General features: G+C 44.0%; 1 protein-coding gene across 1 annotated transcript in view; it reads right to left on the bottom strand.

The window, feature by feature from the left end:
• ralba (v-ral simian leukemia viral oncogene homolog Ba (ras related)) overlaps nucleotides 1-16,434 on the bottom strand; it is a 37,009-nt gene extending 20,575 nt beyond the window's left edge. Inside the window, exon 1 of the mRNA XM_063212996.1 lies at nucleotides 16,306-16,434. The gene's annotated coding sequence lies outside the window, so the exon portion shown is untranslated. The remainder of the gene's footprint in view (nucleotides 1-16,305) is intronic.
• Between the last annotated feature and the right edge of the window lie 5,319 nt (nucleotides 16,435-21,753).

Raw genomic sequence — 21,753 nt, 5'->3', positions numbered from 1 at the left:
AATGCGCGCGCGTGTGTGTGTGTGTGTGTGTGTGTGTGTGTGTGTGGCTGTGTGTGTGTGTGTGTGTGTGTGTGTGTGTGGCTGTGTGTGTGTGTGTGTGTGTGTGTGTGTGTGTGTGTGGCTGTGTGTGTGTGTGTGTGTGTGTGTGTGTGTGTGTGTGTGTGTGTGTGTGTGTGTGTGTGTGTGTGTGTGTGTGTGTGTGTGTCTGTATGTCAGCATGTTGCCCTAGGTCTCAGCTTATACTGGTAGCAGTAGTACATGAGAGAAATCCCTCTTGATGCGAGTGGCACAGGAAATTATGATACAGCGCTTTTCCTAGCAGCACTGAAGGCCACAGTCACCCCGCCCCTACGAAGTACAGGAAAACTACACCATGCACACAGCAAAATGGCTCACACAGTCAGGTCGTTTGAGACAAAATCCTTATTGGCCAAATAACAAAGACAGCAGCAAAGCTGAAATAAATGGTAAGGGGGCTTCTAAAACATTGCAGGCAACTCAGAAAAGGGGCTTGATGTTGACAATTGTGCACTTGTCCTTTAAGCATCACATTGTGCCAGTTAACTCAACTTTGTCACTGGGACGTCATTATCAACGGAGCGGCAACAGTGTATGTTAGACCACTTCGCTTCAAACAGCACTCAATTCACACTGTATTAGTTACACCACAGTGACTTGTTACTTCAAACCGTTAACGTTAAGCCACAGTGGCTGTTCAAACGGTGTCCGTTTATCTCAAATAGCTTTAGTTACCTCAAACTGTGTCAGTCGAGTCATGTGTACTACGTGCTCCAACTGTGTCTAGTTTACCTCAAACTGTGTCAGTCATGTGTACTACGTGCTCCAACTGAGTCTAGTTTACCTCAAACTGTGTCAGTCAAGTCATATACGTGCTCCAACTGAGTCTAGTTTACCTCAAATGGCTTTAGTTACCTCAAACTGTGTCAGTCAAGTCATATACGTGCTCCAACTGTGTCTAGTTTACCTCAAATGGCTTTAGTTACCTCAAACTGTGTCAGTCAAGTCATACGTGCTCCAACTGTGTCTAGTTTACCTCAAATGGCTGCAGTCACTGCAAACTGCGTCAACAACTCCACGCAGTGCAAGATAAAGCCTGTGTGCTACTTCAAACTGTGACAGTTTAGTTTAGTTTGCACAGTGCGATGACCTCATCATGGTGTTCTCTATGGCAGTGGTTCTTAACCTGGGGTGCGGGCACCCCCTGGGGGTGCGCCAGAGATTCCAGGAGGTGCACAGTATTTTGTTTGTGATGAGGTTGCGACCAAAATTACGCTTGCAAACATTATAATTAGGCCAATTAAGACCAAATGAAAACATTTGTGGTCCCCATTTTAAGTCAGTAAGGCATTGATCAATGTCTCAAGCAAGAATCATTGTAATGAATCACTTCAATCATTTTTAGAGCATACACGTGTGGAAGTTTGATTGGGGGTGCGCGGCTTGTCTTCAGCACTGGTCTATGGGGTGGGGTGTCAATGTGAAGCTATGAATGACTGCAATGGAAGAATTAAGTATCAACAACTGTACTCGTGATTGAAAGCACATGCAGCGTGAATAGGCAAGCGGCGTGCACACACAGACACACGAACACACACACAGAGTACAGCAACATTGGTGACTGATGTGTGACATTGGAGACTGAGGAGGCACACACACGAACACACACACACACACACACACACACACACACACACACACACACACACACACACACACACACACACACACACACACACACACACACACACACACACACACACACACAGGTCATGTATAACACCCGAGGCGTAGGAAAGGTGATGGGTGTAGCAGAATGCTCCTTTCATCTTGGTGTGCTTGTTGTGTTAACTTAAAGCTCAGGAGAGGTGTGAGATGTTCCCAACACACACGCGTACACGCGTACGGACACGGACACACACACGCGCGCGCGCATAGGCACACACACACGCGCACCACACACGCACGCACATTCGCACACACACACACACACACACACACACACGATCGCACACACACACACACACACACACACACACACACACACACACACACACACACACACACACACACACACACACACACTAAAGCAGGGGAACTAGCTAGCTATTCCCCAGTGGAATACTAACCACCCCAAGCAGCACAGAGGAGCCATTGAGAGAGGATTGGAGGGTGAGCACGCAGATTTAGGGGCCTGCTACTCCCCCTGTGTGTGTGTGTGTGTGTGTGTGTGTGTGTGTGTGTGTGTGTGTGTGTGTGTGTGTGTGTGTGTGTGTGTGTGTGTGTGTGTGTGTGTGTGTGTGTGTGTGTGTGTGTGTGTGTGTGTGTGTGCATGGATGAGAGAAAGGGAAAGGGAGAGAGAGAGAGAGAGAGAGAGAGAGAGAGAGAGAGAGAGAGAGAGAGAGAGAGAGAGGGAGAAAGAGAAAGGAAGAGAGAGAGAGAGAGAGAAAGAGAAAGAGAGAGAGAAAGATGAAGAGAAAGAGAGAGAGAAAGATAAGTCAGATAGTATGTGTGAGGATGAATAGGCATGTCTGTGAATCAATGTATGCGCTATGCATTGCTGTACTATACAAGTTTGATATATTATGTGTTAGTCTTTAAGTTTGTTATTCTCACTGTGCGAGACAGACTATTATATGCTGTGGCACAGTATATTAGCTTTTAATAACCCAGCCTGACAGTGTCTGTAGCCATTGAAAATACTTGTGTGCAAGAATGCCTGGCTGCCTGCGCAGGACATTCCCCAGTGCCCAAGTCATATAAACAGGAGACTAAGCCTCCTATAGGTGGATAACTAAACACTGCCATCAAAATCCATGGAGATTATGGAGGGAAAATAACCTGCATTCAGCCATTTATTTGGCAAAGTCTGAGCACACAGACGCACGCACACACGCGCGCGCGCACACACACAGGCGGGCGCGCGCACTCACGGACGCACAAACACAGACAGACGTACACACACACAGACGAGCGCAGACACAGACGCACATACAGAGATGTGCACACACATACACATACACGCACACACACACACACACACACACACACACACACACACACACACACACACACACACACACACACACACACACACACACACACACACACGAACACACACGCTTGCACACACGCACACACGCACGCGCACACACACACACACACGCCACCTGGATCAGGCCATGGCAAATGGAACACTCATACCAAGAAATATGCAGCATTCTGATGATGTCAGCACTTTGCTGCATTTCCCCCTGGCTCACGTCCTGGGTCAGCCTCAGCCAATCAGGGCTCTCTCTCTCTCTCTCTGTCTCTCTTTGTCTCTCCCTCTCTCTGTCTCTCTCTCCATGTGTCTCTCTGTCTTTCTCTCTGTATGTCTCTCTCTCTGTGTCTCTCTGTCTTTCTCTCTCTGTCTCTCTCTCTCTCTCTCTCTCTCTCTCTCTCTCTCTCTCTCTCCGTGTCTCTCCCTCTCTCTCCCTCTCCTCCTCTCTCTCAGTTATTTCACTGAGACACACAGCTCTCTTCTCTTTCATGATTGATTTATCGTTGCTTAAACTTCCCACACACTCTGCTTGTTTGTAACTTCAAACACACCATCTTTCTTCACGTGGTTCTGTTCTAGAAGATACACACGACGCACGTACGGTACACCCTTTTGAGGCTGATTCAGTCTTTGTGCGTGTGGCTGCTTTCGCACTTCACACACACCAAACACCGCCTCACTCTCTCAGTCTCCACATGGATGTGATTATGATGTTCATTGGAGGAATCACAGAAAAACAACTTCACTCTGGTCTACCGCCTAGTGAAGCATTTGCTTTTATTCTAGTTTGATTGATTTGAAGCGCCACAGTCTGATGCCTTCTACGAGTAGCTCATGAAGTTGTGCTATGAGGCCATAGGGAAATGATATTAACAATGAATTGTTTGGGAAGAGAAGAGAAGAGGATAGGAGAGGAGAGGAGAGGAGATGGGGTAATCAGAAAAGAGAAGAGAAAGAGGAAGTGAAAAGACAAGAAAAGAAAAGAAAAGAAAAGAAAAGAAAAGAAAAGAAAAGAAAAGAAAAGAAAAGAAAAGGACACAAGCTGTAATGAGATGTTATACAATGCTGGAGCCACAGAGAGGTGAGAGGAGAAGATGAGAGACAGAAAATAAAAGAAAATAAAAGAAAAGAAAATTAAAGAAAAGAAAAGAAAAAAAGAAAAGAAAAGAACAAAGAGAGGAGAGAAAAGCACCAAAGAGTAGGGGAAGGGTCATAGTAGTGTGGTGGGCAGGGTCATATGGGTTTGGGGGTTGAAAGCCGTAAGTCATAAGTTCATCCACCCCCCCCACACTCGCGCGAGCAGGCCCCCTCTCTGCATTATCTCCAAGCACTTAACATTGCGTCACAGACATACTTCATGTCACACACAAACTTCATATACACTTGTGCGCGCGCACACAAGCACACACACACACAAGCACACACACAAGCACACACACAAGCACACACACAAGCACACACACACACACACACACACAGAAGCACACGCGCACACACACACACACAAGCGCACGCACACAAACACACACACTTGTAGGCGCTACTCACAAAAAACACACGAGAGCACATACACAGTTAGAGTTAAGTGGGCCAACGTGAGGCAGGGGAGGTCATGGAAAATCACTGATATGATGTGATGTGATAGACAGCCAGACCAAAGCCGAGACCTACTTTACCCCTCATATCGCATCAAGTACGCACACACAGGAACACACACACGGATGCCATATGCACTCGTGCACAGTGCATACACATACACACACACGGACACACACACACGGACACGCACTGCACACGGACACACAGATCTTTCACCATTAAACCTAGGGCTGCACGATTATGGAAAAAAATCATAATCACGATTATTAATCACGATTATTGATTTTTTTGCTGACTTCTTTGAAAATTATAACAAGATCAAATATAACCAAGAATTCATTATATAAGGGATGAGCAAAATAAAATGAATTGTAATAATTATGTAAAGGCATATAACATGAAACTTGCTAACTTGAAACTTGGCCAGAAACACCAGCCTGTCAGTATGTTCTGGCTTCAAGGACGCTCTCAAAAGGTAGGTCACTATTGCCACGATTAAATCACGACTGCGATTTCACGATTTTATCACGATTTTCGATTTTTTCCGATTAATTGTGCAGTCCTAATTAAACCTGAAAAGAATTTTAGATGTTAAGTTACTTATGATCATAATCTTCTGATTTGATGCGTGACGATGTAAGATCTGATTTAGCAGTGAAACATGATTATAAAAATGCAATTTAATTGCTTCCTGGCTTTTGCAATTTAAATGCTTCCTTTCTTCTGCTATTCAAAGCTACTGTATGTACTTCACAGGTGTTGAGAGTGCCAGTGGAAAGTTTCAGTTTACACTTCCTACTTGTTTCTGAAGTGGGCAGGCGCATGTTTGTAACATTTTTGTGTCCTTTCAGGTGAAGCAGCGCGTGAGAAAGGGACTTTTGGCTGGTGAAATCAGTAGCTTGACGACGTAAAAAAGAAACAGAAAGGGGCGTAACCGTTGCCATGAACAATAACATGCTGTAACCAGCTGTTTAACCTGACAGCAGGTAGGCTAACTGCTTTTGCATTCCGCTAGATTACAGTGGTTCTCAACCTTCATTTAAAAAACCCACATCCCCTGGACCTCATCATAAGCCTGCCAATGACCCCCTTGGTGTTAAAAAAAAGGACTGATTTCTCCCTATGGCAACTAAGCACCGCCCCCTCTCAGTTGTATCCTTCTCAATACACCCCCCACCCCCTAGGGCTCCCCAACACCTCCTGGGGGCCGTAGAGCCCCCGTTGAGAAACACAGCGCTAGAAAGAGGAAGTACATCCAGGACATCAGTGTTGACATTTAAAGAGGGAGGCGTTGACTTACTGACCAAATCAGTCGTCCGATTTCACAACACAAGGACGCCCGGCTGGCCCTAAAGGTCTCGTCTAAGCAGGTTGCCCTGCATATCACTAAGCTAACACCTTCACTTTAGTCTAAGCAGGTTGCCCTGTATATCACTAAGCTAACCTACAGTTTAGTCTAAGCAGGTTGCCCTGCATATCACTAAGCCTACCTACAGTTTAGTCTAAGCAGGTTGCCCTGCATATCACTAAGCCTACCTACAGTTTAGTCTAAGCAGGTTGCCCTGCATATAAGCCTACCTTCAGTTTAGTCTAAGCAGGTTGCCCTGTATATCACTAAGCCTACCTACAGTTTAGTCTAAGCAGGTTGCCCTGCCTGCATATCACTAAGCTAACACCTTCACTTTAGTCTGTAAGCTGTAAACAACAGAACTGGCTGACCATCCCAGTCTGCTGATCCGGCCACGTACGTTTGCTCAACTGCACAACAGCATGACTCACGGTCCTATGATGGGCGATGGTCATCATGGGTGAGGGAGAAAATAGGCACACACACACACACACGTAGCAGCACTCAGCGAATGAAATTCAGAATGTCTGTTCAAAAGAAACTCATTCGTAGGCTACACTAGTGCACTACACACATACAGTACAGGGGGACATTTCTTTGGTTCGCTAAATTATTCTGCACACGTGTCACATAGGGATGCAAACGATTAATCGATTAATCGACTTTAATCGATCAATGAATTAATCGATTAAAAAACATTAATCGCAATTAATCGACAATTCAACTGACAAGAGACTCATGTGAAGAGAGTGTGTGTGGAGAGGGGTATGAATAGTGTGAATATTTGAATCACCTTTGGATTAAAGAATTGAAATAGAATTCATTTAAATTTGGTATTTTATCTCAAATTTTAATTAAAATGGTTAGATTTAGTATTTTTTTTTCGAGAAACATTGGGATTTCGGGGTGAAAACGCCGTTTATCAATTAATCGTAAGTCGATCGATAAGGCTATCAACTAATGATTAATGAATTAATCGATAATTTGCATCCCTAGTGTCACAGCATCTCTTCCAAAAATATCTAATTCAATCTTAGCAAAAGTATAGAAACCAACATCTTCTAAGAATGCACACACCGTCCTTCACCTAGACGAGGCTATAAAATAGCCTCTATAGTTTAAACACCTGGTGAGGGTGCAGCAATGTGATGGGAAGTTATTAAGCCTTCATGCGAGTCCTCTCATGCTGCATGACAAAACTAAACAGGCCACTACAGGCTCACGAGGACCTCAATCACCCTCTGGAAGGCTTGCCTCATCTCAGTCATTTGGAGAGAGAGAGAGAGAGAAAGAAAGAGAAAGAGAAAGAGAAAGAGAAAGAGAAAGAGAAAGAGAAAGAGAGAGAGAGAGAGAGAGAGAGAGAGAGAGAGAGAGAGAGAGAGAGAGAGAGAGAGAGAGAGAGAGAGAGAGAGAGAGAGAGAGAGAGAGAGAGAGAGAAAAGACAACCAGTTTCTAATTGTGTGCATTGGCTACGTAATGAGTCACCTCAAGCAACCCGGCACTGCCACCAAACACAAGGATCTGACTCAGACAGACAGACAGGTACACACAGACTCAATGAGGCACACAGGTGGACAGGCAGGTACACACAGACTCAATGAGGCACACAGACAGAGACAGACAGACAGACGGACAGACGGACAGACAGACAGATAGATAGATACGGCTAAGCACAGACTCAATGAGGCAGACGGACAGACGGACAGACATGAGGTGGGGCCTGGATTGTTCCCATGGGCCTGTGAGGAGAGGAGCAAGAGCAAGCCAGGACACGCACACACAGCCAATCCCAATGGGAAGGGCCGATCAGAGACAGGACATCTGCAATACGCACTCAAGACACACACACAGGCGGGGAGGAGAAAGAAGCTGGACAGGAGAAGAAACAGGCAGACTGCTGGGCCTATAGCGAGAGAGAGAGACACACACAAACAGGCGGGCGACTCTGGACAGGGGGAGACTCGGCCTAGAGAGAGAGACAGAGAAAGAGAGAGAGAGAGAGAGAGAGAGAGAGAGAGAGAGAGAGAGAGAGAGCAAGAAAAAGCGAGGAAGGGAGAAAGGGAGAAAGGGAGGAAGTGAGGAGGGGAGTGATGCAACTGATAAGTAAATTCCATTCCGAACTTTTCTCTGAACTTTTCAGGGAGTGCAGTGCTTATTCTTCCAACATCTGTACCAGTGCTCCCCCCCGCTAGTGTGAGTGTGTGTGTGTGTGTGTGTGTGTGCGTGTGCGTGTGTGCTTATTAGGAAGCATGTGTGTAGGCATGGGTGTCTCTACGGTGATGCATTTTACTGTGTGTGTGTGTGTGTCTGTGTGTGTGTGTGTGTGTGTCTGTGTGTCTGTGTGTCTGTGTGTCTGTGTATGATAGAGGGTGGAGACAGGTGTGGCAAGAGGGTCAGACAGCAGTGATCTATGGAGCTATGGAGAGAGAGAAGAGAGAGAGAGAGAGAGAGAAGAGAGAGAGAGAGAGAGAGAGAGAGAGAGAGAGAGAGAGAGAGAGAGAGGAGAGAGAGAGAGAAGAGAGAGAGAGAGAGAGAGAGAGAGAGAGAGAGGAGAGAGAGAGAGAGAGAGAGAGAGGGAGAGAGAGAGAGGGAGAGAGAGAGAGAGAGAGAGAGAGAGAGAGAGAAGAGAAGAGAGAGAGGAGAGAGAGAGAGAGAGAGAGGAGAGAGGAGAGAGAGAGAGAGAGAGAAGAGAGAGAGAGAGAGAGAGAGAGAGAGAGAGAGAGAGAGAGAGAGAGAGAGAGAGAGTCTTCCTCTCCCCAGAGAGTGGAGTCGTGAACCCCACATTCCCTACTGACAGCACCAGTCAACCCTCCAGGGACTCAACAAGCAAAAGACAAGGGCCAGAGCTGTGCGGCGTGCGTGCGTGCAACTGAATGTTTATGTACTTTTTTATATAGTGTCTGTGTGTGTTTGTTTGTGTGTGTGTGCGCGTGCATTGATGAGCTCCCTTAAATACACCAGCCTTCCCAGGGCTGCTGCTGTGTGTGTGTGTGTGTGTGTGTGTGTGTGTGTGTGTGTGTGTGTGTGTGTGTGTGTGTGTGTGTGTGTGTGTGTGTGCGCGCCTGTACGTGTGTGTGTGTGTGTGTGTGATGAGCCCCCTTAAATACACTAGCCTTCCCACCAGGGCTGCAGTTCCCACAAACAACTGGAACAAATCAGCCGGATCACTGCTCTCCTCTGCCAGCGACTCTGGCGTCCAGTTCAACAGAGTCAAACACACACAGTCTGAGTCTACTCTGGGAACCAAACATCAGCATAGAGGGCCTGCCGTGGCCAACCGGTGGGGCACTTGTCTGCCATGATGCGGCAAACCCGGGTTCGATTCCCGGCCCGGGTCATTTGCCGACCCCTCCCCATCCCTCTCCTCATTCACTTCCTGTCCACCTCTCAAACTCTCCTGTCATCAATAAAGTCGTAAAAGACCAAAGAATCTTTAAACATCAGCAAAGAGTTGAAATGCCATTTCTACAAGCATTTCTACAATAATGCTATGATGATTAAGTTACAGAAGTTGGATGGAATCATACATTACTGGAAATCATTTATTACTGTCTTTTTTGGATAATAATACACTGACAGAGCTTTAAAACAAACAAATAAAACAATTGATCAAGGACTAATTTACATGGCTTTTTAGGCTGCTAAGAGTTTTAGAGTAGCTCTTACGTTGTGCGTCAATTAACTCATTTTAGAGGGATTCCATATTATTATTTTTTTTTTGCCTTTTTACTATTTTTGTGATAGGACAATGAGAGTTACCAGTAGGAAGCGAGTGGTGTGAGAGAGAGATGGGGAAGGATTGGCAAAGGACCTGGGTCGTTACAACACCGGTCGTTACAAGAGTAACAAAAATCATTGACCTCAACTTCAAAAAGGCAAAAGCTCAACGTACGTTTATTTCTACCTGCCAGCAGTCAATGAGGGCACGGCATTCTGAATTCTCTATGTAACGCACAGCTGCATGTTGTTGAGGATTTGTGTGTGTGATCTATGACGTCCTCAGTTTCTCATTGAGCGTCTCGTGGGGAAACAGCTGTGACCGTGACGCTGTGCAGCTCCAACCATTCTCATCAGATAACACCCCCCCTCCCCCTCGCTATGACAACTACGTCAAACAGGAAGGAATGAGAGCAGGAAGTGTGAGAGAAAGTAAAAACAACAACTCATCATACTGTAACATTTAACTTGGGCCTAGCTGTCTACTATCGGTTCCCCATTCGTGAGGGACGAGTGTAGCCTTTTGCTGAGTGCCCTCAGTGTCACTGTTCCTCTAATATGTCACGGTGACTTGACGCGTGTTATATAAACATATGATGTACATTAATGTGGTCACCGGAACATACTCAGGGTACAAGGTACCGGGCGGCACGTGGGAGTCCAAAGACAGTACATTCCTCCTACACTCTAATGTGTCTGCAAGACACTACATGTGTGAAGTCCTTCCAAACCTCCTTTAACCTTTACACACATACAAACGCACACTCGCACACGCACACACACCTCCTATCTGGGGTTGAGGTTGTGATTAAGTTTTGGTGATAAACCAATACAACAATTCAGTTATGAATTTAAATATGAGGCAAAGGACAGGAAATGGGCGAAAAAAAGCAGTACAACAGTTGTTGGGTCGGTTATCTTGGGCAGAATTGGGGCAACTGCTGGGCTATCTGATGGAGCAGCTGAAGAATGGAATGTTTGGAATGGCTAGAATTCTACAAACTTGTTGACAAACATCTGTGTATCTTGTGACTGGCCATGCGCAAGGCTTCCGCAGGTGAACTATGATGACACCAACTAAATATGCAACAATCAAGCCAGTGTCATTGGAAGTTGGACGATTTGACTCAAAAACAAAAACAAAAAAACAAACATCCATCTAGTCCAGGGTCTCATAAATCTTCAACTACAATGAACAGCAACAATCAGTTTCACACATCTCTCTGGCTCAAGTCGACACCAAAACAACGCAACCCATTCAATGTATTCCATCTCATGCAGGCTATTCCATCCTGAATTTAAGTTGAGTGAAATCACATTCTAAATGCGAAGACTACGGCATGCCTAGGTATGTTTCCATCTACGTAGTTAGAGAGGTTTAACGATGCAAATGACGACAAGGAAGCACTTTTATGGCTTTCAGGCCGACCAGAACGGAGCCGGTGTCGGTGCTCGCACCAGTTACGTTCGGCACTAAAGTGTTTGTCTGCGAACCGCCGGTGTTCATACCGAGCTCTGAACTTTTTTCGCACGTGACTGTGTTACCCCCGGATGAACCTGCTGACGACCACGCTGTCGTCACGGTTCGCTGAGAAAAACCTAGTATTTTGCGGTTCGCATTGCGAACCAATTTTCCAGTTCGCGAACGCAAATATCTGTGGCGTGAACACGACGGTCGGTTCGCGATTAGGTGCGGGAACGGGCTCCAGCACGGTTCTCAGTCGGCCTGAATGCGCTATTTGAGAAAGAATCCTATAGCCCAGCTGATGATGATACTGCCATGCAGATGAACCTGCTGATCCACAGCGGTGCCTGTTGTCCTAAAGAAGACCTCATTAAGCTGCATGTAAAAACACCAGACTCTACAGCATTTCTAGACACCTGACGGCCAGTGTCACTGTGTCAGCGTCATAACGTTTTATGATTTATGATTGCTCTGTTCCACAACTTCAAACCATCTCAGCAACCAAAACAAACCGGCCTTTGGCTAGACCAGTGTACTGAGCAGATTGAGACAAATGGTTATTACAGAGATGTCTAAGGTCTATGTTCATTGTTCAATGTCTTATTTGAGTCTAAATCACATAACAAAAAATATTTGTTATGTGATTTATATGTACACTGGCATAACGCATAAGTGCTGTATGCATTTAATTTACCAGCATGTTGGGCAGTGTGGAAACAGCAAAATCTGCTTTGTGTCGATGAATATCATTTTTAGACATACAGCTGTGTTACAGAAGCATAGTCTGCATGCTGAAGTCTTGTTTGCACCAATTGTGGAGTGGCTTCCTCAATCACCACCCCTGACCTCACACAACCTTCTCTATTCCCCACACGGCAACAATCAACTTAACGGTGTTGAGTGCGGATTCAGTCCACCACCACAACAAACAAACAAACAAACACTCAGCTAAACCACATCTTCCCTCGTTTCCCTTGCTCTAGGGATGCAAACGATCAATACGTTAATCGATTAAAAAATATCAATCGCAATAATCAACAATTCAACTGACAAGAGACCCAGGTGAAATGGGCATGTGAAGAGTGTGTGTGAAGAGGGGTGTGAATAGTGGGAATATTTAAATCACCTTTGGATTAAAGAATTGAAATAGAATTAATTTAAATGTGATATTTTATCTAAATTTTTAATATATTTTTTTTAGATTTAGTAGGTTTTTTTCGTGAAACATTGAGATTTCTGGGGAAAATGCTGCTTATCAATTAATCGTAAGTCGATCGATAAGGCTATCAACTATAGTTTGCATAATATAACCGATAATTTGCATCCCTACCTTGCTCTGAATGCAACCAGGTCCATGTCACACCCAAATGACCCAAAGCTGGTGAGGCATGCTGATCTAATGTGGACAGCGAATGCACAGACACGCCAGCCAAGCAGCCACTCCTGACTTCCTCTCAACCCCAGACCACATTACCCTACCTGATCAGTCACAAGCACAGCTGTAACTTTGACTCACTGACCACAGAAGGACCATTACAAGTCTGTTGTCTGCAGAATGTTAAGACCATGTTGTAATGTGGTCAGTAAGTCATTTCTGCAATGTTGTAACCAGGTCCCTGAATTCACTTTTTTCTTCACCAGCCAAAATGGCTAGAGGATGTTAATCTTAGAGCCAAAAAAACATCACTAATGGGTCAAAGTGGCAAGTGAGTTGGTCTTTTCTACCAGCCAAACAGAAATTTCACCAGCATTTGGCTGGGTGGCTGGTGTTAATTTAGAGCCCTAGTTGTAACACTGTAGTAGTCTGAAGTTGCTTGTATTATTATTATTCCTCATTTTAACAGTGGACCACTCCACAGGGTGTACACTTGGGGTCTGATCATGATGACCAGGGTTGCCAGATGAGGCTGATGATTTCCAGCCCATAAAAAGCTCAAAACCCGCCTAGAAGCACAAAATCCCGCCCAATTCTATTGATTGCTATGGCAAAAATTGGGCGGGTTTTTCTGCTAAATGCCATTTTTACCTGCAAACTGCCATCCTAAGCAGCCCAATTGGGCGGAAAACAGCCCAATCTGGCAACACTGATGATGACTGATCACTGTAGAAAGAGGTCTTGTAAGAGCATTTCACTTTATATTCAGTGTGGCACACTTTAATCTCACACACTGCCACCATCAAACACTTTGTCAAGTCTTGTACATTAGCCAAGGATTGGAAATGTTTATCCACAAACAAAGACACACACACACACACACACACACACACACACACACACACACACACACACACACACACACACACACACACACACACACACACACACACACACACACACACACGCACACGCACACGCACACGCACACACACACACACACGTCAACAAGTGGCCGGTGCAGCCTTGTTATTGGGTAAACCACCTCACGGCCAGCTCAGCACTTGGAGCATAAACAAAGACCTGTTGTACAAGCTCACCGTGACCTCACCTACGACAATAAAGCCCAGCAGCAACTAGCCAGCCAGAAACAGTTTTGTGGCACTGCTCATTTCTTGGTTTGATACAATATTGTTAACAGCCCTAGAGGCCAATAGATTGCCATCCGTGCTGTACACCCACCAAACACTGTCCTTAATACAACAATGCTTTTCCATAGTTCTTTGCCAGTTTAGTGGCAGTGGACCTTACAATAACTCATGTGTGTACTGTAGTGGTTGTGAAATTACACTTTACTGTATTATTGCTGAAACAAAGCTTGTTTGATGGGGTCACACTCTGACCTCCAGCCATCATTGCCCCACCATTTGACAAAAGGATCTTAATTGTTACAGAAGGGCATTTCATTGTGTGCCACTCTCTATTGGCAATAATCACCATTAATACGTTTGTAGTAGCCTACTGGAAATGTTCCAAAATGTAGAGTTAAAAAGATGAGCATTAGGTCTTTATTACGATGATTAAATACGATGTAGCAATGACCACAGAGTGTGAAAGGTCAGCAAAGGACGAGTAGGCTTCAAGGTTTGTAATAATACAACAGAATAAAAAGGTGATATCCTTCAGCACGGTGGTCATAGCCTGCTCACTCTGCTCTGTGCTGCATAGCACTAGCACACAGTCACACTCTGCCCTTAACATTTCCATGTTATCAACCCAGCCTGCACTTTCAGGAGTGGAGGAAAAAGGAGCGGAGCCTGCGTGTGTGTGACTGCAGGCATCCAGATGCCAAAGTCACAAGTGAACAAATTCAGTGGTTTGACTTCATTACACAAATTAACAAAGTGCTTAGTGTGCTTTTTCCAACAAAGTAGACAGTATATTTAAATTCAAGATTTGCTCATGAAACAGTTGATCCTATCTCCTACTGGTCAATTCAGAGTGCAACTTCTTTCTTTCATTCCTCATCTGGTGAAAACATGTTTGCAATACCTAACCCACTTAACAGCAACATGCAATATCTTCACAGCGTCATCTTAAAATGTTTTCTGTCGGTCACACTCCCTGTGCTTGTTATGCTTGCTCTCCCTACCCTCCGCTATCTCCAGAGGAGAGCAGTTTCCACTGTCCCACTCCTGACAAGAGCTACCAGTACGTAGGCCACAGCCATGGGTGTAAATTTAGGTGTGGATGGTGGTGACACGTCAATGCCATTATTTTGAGATAAACCTAGTTTGTCCCATTTACTTTTTCACAAACATAATGCAAAAATAGTATAGCCAGACAATTTGTCATATCAATGTCCCCACCACTTTTCAAGATAAACCTGGAGTTTCCACTGTGCTACTCCTGACAAGAGCTACTAACGTAGGCCACAGACACAGCCACTCCCGTCCTGTCCGGGCCGGGCCAGCCAAATCAGCTGATAAGGGAACTAACCGGTGGCCAGCCTACTCACTCACTCACTCACACCAGGGCATGAGCTGGAAACTCACAAGAGAAGCAGGTAACGCCCTGGCAAGGACAGAGGTTGCAAACAAACAGCAAAAGTTTTGTATTGAGTAGAAGAGATACTAGAATAGTATTATAGCAGGGTCATTATATCAGCATAGAGCCTGTTGGACAGTCCAGCTGGGAAGTTAGAATGGGAAGTGGGACATCTTATTTGATTCAGTCCCGGAGACAAACAGCCATACTATCATCACAACTACGACCTCAAGCAAACGGTTTCATTTTCCATTTTGTAAACCCATAAGATAAATGCAATTCTGTTTGTAGCCGAACATACAGAAACTGTGTCAGTGTTGTGTGTAGACACTGATAACAGGGTCCTAAATACATTGTGGCGTTATGGTATTTGAGGCCTGTTGACTACACACTGCCTGCATTCAATATATCAGACATTAACTGAACAGGATTTAACATTTTCCAGTGTAGGCCTACAGAGCTTGTGTTTGGAGTAGCCTATTCACTTTCATCTCGTGATCTTCGACCAGACTGGTGACGCCCCCCACCCCACCATACTGAAATATACCTCACAATCGAGGCAATAACCTCCACTACATAGCTCTCAGACGTGGGAGGCTATTACCGGTAGTCTCCTCGACACAAATGCACAGGTAGTAGTGCAACTGTTATACACGCTTGTAAAATGATCAAACATTTACAGACTCCTGCAAGTTCTAACACGAAGAGACATTTGGGCTAGTGCCTGACTGCCTTCGTGGCTGTAGGCATACATTCGAGTTCGAATGGATCTCATCGGCAGAGAATTACCGACAACAAAAACATGAGGGCATGATCAACAAGGCAACTTAGTTTACCAACAGCGCTGAATTCCACTAACGTAATGTAAAACAATGATCTTTACAGACGCTACAGGACACCACCTCTTTTGTGCCACATCCCTGTTAGCACCCGCCTCCCCCGGACCGCAGAGCTCTTCATTGGGTCAAAACAGCTAGTAAAGAGATGCTTTTACCCATTTCGAAAACAACAATGGCGTTTTGAAATGCCATTCAAGTTACGTCGCCCATAATCAGCGAAATATGTCTCAGAAGAATTAACATAACTGTCGGTAGACATGCTATCGTGCCTCTCCTCGTTACACTAAGGCCAGGCACAACGCGAATTCAGACACACGTTCACTCACAACACTGAGAAGTTTTGATGAATCTTACCAAATAAACACTTTGTCGTATCCTTCTTATTTTATGCTATCTTGAAGAGAGCATAAATTCTGTGTTCCAAGTCATAGAGCTGCCGACTCCGAGTTCCACTACCAGCAACCTCTGCAACTAAACCCCACCCTCCGGACGTACAACAAGAATGAAGAAATTTCACAGGATGTGATGTCACGTATCCAGTTGCCTCTGGCCCGCGAGTTCTCACGATCCCAAAAACTGACCAGAGTCCAGACAATTCATAAAAAAGCAACACAATTCATGTCAGCTGTTGGGAAAATTGTGTGTAGTGTCTCAGAAAAACAAACATGGTATATATGGATAAAAAAAACCTTCGTTGTTGATGAGGTTGATGATGAATATGATGTGCGACTCTTCAATATTTTTCTTTTGTGTGTGTGTGTTGGCTGCAGGCTGCAGTGCAAATTATAGTATTATGTGTGTCTGGTTCACATATTACACAACCCCTTAATTATACCAAGAGTTTTTGAATCAAATACTTTTTTTTAAACAAAGTCCATCCAGCCGTGGAATCGAAGCGAGCGCTGCAGAAAATCAGTGCCGTACGGCAGAAAATCGACAAATGCTGCCCCCTTGTGGTACAATGTAAACGGCAGCATTGTCTGTGAGATCATTTTCTGAGGTAGGCCTATGTGAATTACATTAACACATAAAATGGCACTGTAAGACATGAAAAAATCACTAGGTGTAATAAGCAGAGTGTGTCAATGTAGGCCTAGCCTAGCCACCTCTTAATTTTCATCATCAGAGTTCCTGCACTAATCTTGTGCGCCACATTTTATAAGTGGCGAGGGTTCCTTCACTTCTTTTTGGATGATATAATAGTATAATATCCTGCACTTCTCTTTTTCCACTTCAAGCACTGATTATAGGGCCATGATGTGAGGGACTTCCACAGGAAAACCCAATCCGAAAACATTTGTTCAACATTTGTGTAGGCTATAAACGTATGTTGGTACTGATGTAGATTCTCCAATAAATGTGCCTGGGGTAGCTAGGCCTGGGATTTGGAAATCGGGGACTTCCACTGTTGTTTATATGGAATTACATTTCACTGTAATAGCCTATCTTTGATATCTTAGAATCAGGAATGTTTCAGCATGAACAAGCCTGTGACATTGTGGGTTTTCCTCTGATTTGTCATGCATAACAGACCACCAGCATGAGTGACCATCCCTCCCCAGAAATGAACTCTGGAGACCTGTTTATCTTTGGGCTACCTCTCATAGACCCAGGGATGACTGCAGCACTCTGCGGCATGTTTTGGTACACAACGTGACTGACATTTCGATGCTCATGCTTCTTCATTTCACATTTAATTTTATTTCAGTCTTATTTGTATAAGGTGCTAATTCTAGGCCTACAACATGCTGCTTACAATGCTGCTACCCCAATCTACTACTTATATAGGCCCTAACTATTGTTATTATACTGTTACTATTACTGTCTATTATATTTATCTTATCTTCTGTTTACATGTTCAATGTGAAATGTTGGATGTTAACTGTTAATTGTTCATTTGTGCTGTATATATTATTGACCACTTATTGTTACCAACCCATCACTGTTACCTGACTCGCACTTTATGTCAGTCTGTAAAATGGCAGTCTTGTATATGTCTATGTCCTGGCATGGTATAGAGAGAAAACGTAATTTCATTTTCCTTGTATTTCTTGTGCATATGAAAAAAGTGACAATAAAATCTGACTTGACTTGACAGTCTATAACTCAAACATTGATATTCAAAATGTATGTTATTAATGCATGAATAACTGTGGTAATAATGGGCCTATAATACACCAATATTCACCACTAAAACTTTTAAATCGCATGTTGTCTCCTATAGCCATGTCAGACAGGCAGTGCAATTTTTAATTTGAAAATGTATTCAACCCATTAATCAAACTAAGTGGCAACGCGTTCAACTCAACCAAAGTAAAGCTGGGTGCTCATTCCTCAAGAATATACGAAATGAAGGGAACAGGACTAGCCTGATAAACCAGCCTAACTGTGAGACCGAATTTCGGCGTCCCAGCGCTGGTTTACCAGGCTAGAACAGGACAGCACTCCAAGTTCACGGGCACTGTACGGGCAATAAAACACAAAACTTGGAGTGCTGTCCTGTTCTCTTTATTAAGCCCATTAACACATCTAATCTTTTCATGAATAGTTAAATATATTTACTGGTCTGATCAGCTTTGCAGACAAAGGTGGAGTGGACATGAAGAAAATCCACCTATTCATGTATAGAAAACAGTAGGCCTACATTGTCAAATAATATGGTGGTGAAATATTCATGAACAAGATAACGTTTTGGGCATCATACATTCTGGAAATGAACCATTGAAAAAGTACATGCTCTACCTTTTACACTAATGTGCTCATGTTCCAATAAAACCAGACAGGGAGCCATCTACCTGTAAAACTCAGGACATCCCATTTCGTCGGCTTGCTACCAAAACCGCCTAAGTCCGATTTTGGAGTTTTCGGAAAACAAGGAAAAACTAGGCGCCAAAGGGGGCGCCAAACATCAGTGGCGGTTCTAGGAAATCTGAGACCCTGGGCAAAGAGCAATTGTGAGTCCCCCCTAATAATTTTGGTCAAAGGAGATTTTTGCAGAACTTAACTCCCCTACCACATCTGCATCATCCTGTCATCCTGTCTGTGTCATTGGTCCACTACAAACAGTACCTGTCTAAGATGTTAATTTATTTTTTTTCATTTATTTTGATTGAAGCTGCAAATCAAACATGAAATGGCTCCTAAGGAAAACAAAACACTTTAAAATAAAGTATTTGATGCAGCACAACAAGAACAATGCACTGCACATTATTTTGATAGTTATACTATTCTTTTTAATTTTTATTCCAAACGTAAATCCTGGAAATGGTGAATGATTGAAATACCTTGAGACCTTGTATTAGTCTAGCATGCTGGTAAACTGATGAATCTGAACAGATTCTCACAACTTTCTCTTATTTACTACTACTTGCAGACATGTTAGTTTTTAATGATAACTTTAATTATATTTACATCCACGATAGAGCACTTTTTGCCATTGTGCCAGAGCAATTGCAAGAATGGTAATACATTCATTGCTCATGCCAGGAGAGATCCAGCTAGCAGTCACAGAGTAAGCTATGCATTGACTACTAATCTCCATGTTGAGGTCCCATCAGTCATGGAGGAGGATGAAGGGGTGGGGCACTTCTTTGGTCCTTGTACCTCCTCATGAGCTGTCTCCTCCTTGTTTATCATCTTTGCTTAACTTCTGCTCTTCTCCATGCTCATAGAACTGCCCCACCCTCCCAACCTTGCCCATGACTGAGGTAACCTGGTCATAGAACTGTGCCCCGCCCACTTCAACACCATGACCGTGTCATTCAGAATATGATATAGAACCACTACTGGATACTTCACATATTGGAATTCGTCATCCTACTGCATAAGCAATAATGCACTGCACTAGTGAGATCAACCTTATGCTGTTCAAAATCTACACTATGAAAAGTAACATAGGACATGAGGCAGTCTATGGCAGTGATCTATATATCTATGATGACATCAAACAAAGTACATGATTAACAATTGCCGAATTTGTTTCAAGGCTACAACTATTAATTAATGTAGGGCTGCAACCATTGTTTGAGGAGATTATATCAGACAGATGTCTAAGGATGAAGTTTTAAAACATGGCCATTGCCTTTGAAGAGAGAGAGAGAGAGAGAGAAAAAACAACCTCTCAACAGATGTAAATAAACGGCTTCTTGCAAGTCAAGTTACCCAAGTCATTCACATTGGCAGAACAATTGTGCACAGGGCCCCAGGATGAATAGATAGGGCCCCCATACCACCTGCCAAGATCATAATAGGGCCCCTACCCCTGCCACCTGCAGGAGGGCCCTAGGCCTACAGGCAAAGGCCCTCCTTGTCCTCCCTATAGCTACGTCCCTGGTCATTCATTTTCTCATAGGCAGTGTGTGACTTTATGCATACAGATTTTTTACTCTGGTGACTTTTGTGATTGATCTATGACCCTGGCGGAAAGGCAGGGTGATGCAGCTGTGGTAGGGGAGTAAGTTTATGTAAAAATCTCATTTTGACCAAATTCGGACTTAGGCGGTTTTGGTAGCAAGCCGACGATTTGCTGTAATAGTGGAAAATGTCGTCATCATGTTGCTGCCGGTGATTAGGCTCGTTTGTGACGAAGCAGTGCTGCTTTTGCTAAGCAGCAAGCATGCGCACTTTGTCAGTTTGATGCATTGTGGTTAGGATTTTCTAACCACAATGCATCAAACTGACAAAGTGTGCATGCTCGCTGCTTAGCAAAAGCAGCACTGCTTCGTCACGAACGAGCCTAATGACTCCTGGCCAAAGTTCAGCTGTAAATGCATGGAGGAACAGCTTGTCATCATACACCACAGAAAGATCCCGCCTAGAATATCCTACTAGAGAGCACAAAGCACGTGGTTTGAGTTACACTACAACATCCAACACCCACAACATTTCCGTCATGTGACCATGTGTGTGTCATTATCAGCTGTTTAACAATGTGTCTGTCCCAGTGGTGCACAGTAAATTCTGCAGTGCTCATTTAATACTTAGAGAGTTGATTTGACATCATTTGGACTCAAATGAACTCTCTTAGTGTTGAATTAACACCACAACATTTACTGTGTGTAGTCTACGTAGAACCCAGGTATACAGAGTATACCCACTTCTAAATTTTAGGGGCTTCAGTATACCCACTTAAAATAGATTGATCCATTATTTAGAATAGCATGAATATATACAGTATACCCACTTCAAAAAAGTAGACTACACCGCTGATGTGTTCCTTGCCCTTATAGGCTATTTAATGACAGGAATGTGTAAGTCAGCTGCACGATTTAAATTGGGAAGATAACACTCGTTTAGCACTCTTGTGAATGATTGACACTGACCGGTCCTGTCTTAAATAGTATCTATGGCTTATTCATTTAACTATTATTATTATTAACTAATGTACACTGTTGGATCATGGATGAGGTAAGTTCCATTTTGAAACAGACAGCATGTGGTGTGACATCTCAGTGATCGGCAACACTGTATGCAATGCAAAAACGATGGAAATTTTTCAAAAAGGCCAATTACAGTGACTGTTTCCACACAAAGCGATGTAAAACAATAAAACACATTTTTATAGTACTTGGGTACATTCCATAACAAAGATCCCACGAGGAATAGGTTTACAGAGAGAGATACTATCAGTAGCCAGGCAGCGCCCTAGTGACGCAACACCTTCGGCATTGCAACTAGTCAGGTCAAGAGCAATGCAAGTACTTTCTGAGTTCACGAAAATATGGGAACTCCTTTCACTTTGTTGGGAAGCAAACAACCATAAGCAAACCAAGGGAGGTGGGTCAACCATAGCGTTTGGGAAAT

Source organism: Engraulis encrasicolus, chromosome 13, assembly GCF_034702125.1.
Source record: "Engraulis encrasicolus isolate BLACKSEA-1 chromosome 13, IST_EnEncr_1.0, whole genome shotgun sequence".
NCBI classification, from domain to species: Eukaryota; Metazoa; Chordata; class Actinopteri; order Clupeiformes; family Engraulidae; genus Engraulis; species Engraulis encrasicolus.
This window is presented reverse-complemented; position numbering and strand designations above follow the sequence as displayed.